This window comes from Elephantulus edwardii, unplaced genomic scaffold (genome assembly GCF_000299155.1).
Source record: "Elephantulus edwardii isolate Elephantulus edwardi_28Jun2011 unplaced genomic scaffold, EleEdw1.0 scaffold00051, whole genome shotgun sequence".
In the NCBI taxonomy this organism is placed as follows: domain Eukaryota; kingdom Metazoa; phylum Chordata; class Mammalia; order Macroscelidea; family Macroscelididae; genus Elephantulus; species Elephantulus edwardii.
In genome coordinates, this window is record NW_006399801.1 from 16376041 (window position 1) to 16377068 (window position 1028).

Below are 1028 nucleotides of genomic sequence, written 5' to 3' on the forward strand. Positions count from 1 at the left end.
AAAAGGTATGGAGATAAGAAACATCCCTGGCGTACTCCCTTCCCAATTTTGAACCATGCAGTGTTTCCTTGCTTTGTTCTGACTACTGCCTCTTGGTCCAAGTATAGGTTTCGCATTAGCATGATCAAGTGTTCTGGGATTCCCATTCTTCTTAGAGTCAGCCACAGTTTGTTATGATCCACACAGTAAAACACCTTTGCGTAATCACTGAAACACAGACATGAAGACCAGATGAGTTGTGGGAGGATATCAAGAATATCTTCCAGGAAGAGAGCAAAGGGTCATAACAAAGACAGAAGAGGACCAAAAGACCAAAATGGATGTCAGAAGAGACTCTGAATATTGCACTAGAGTGCCATGAAGCTAAAGTATAGGGAAGAATTCAAGATATTAAAGAGCTGAACAGAAGATTTTAAAAAGCGGCACAAGAAGACAAAGTAAAATATTACAATGAAATGTGCAAGGAACTGGGGTCAGAAAATCAAAAGGGCCAAACTCGCTCAGCATTTCTTAAGCTCAAGGAACTGAAGAACAAATTCAAACTCTGAGTTGCTATGCTTAAGGACGCTTTGGGTAGAACATGAAATGATCCAGGAAGTATTAAAAGAAGATGGAAAGAGTATACAGTCATTGTACTGAAAGGAATTGGCAGACACAGAAGAATTTAATGAAACAACATATGAGCAAGAGTCTATGGTGATGAAGGAAGAAGTTCAAGCTGCTTTGAAGGAATTGGCAAAAAATAAGGCCCCAGGAATAGATTGTATACCAGTTGACATATTTTTAACTAGATGTTGTCCTACATGTGCTCACCAAGCTGTGCCAAGAAATCTGGAGGACAACCACTTTGCCAACTGACTGGAAAAGATCTATATTTATTCACATTCCAAAGAAAGGTGACCCAACAGAGTGTGGAAATTATCGAAAATATCATTGATATCACATGGAAGCAAGATTCCAATGAAGATTATCCAAAAACGACTGGAAGAACACATCAACAGAGAACTGCCAGAAGTGCAGGCTGGGTT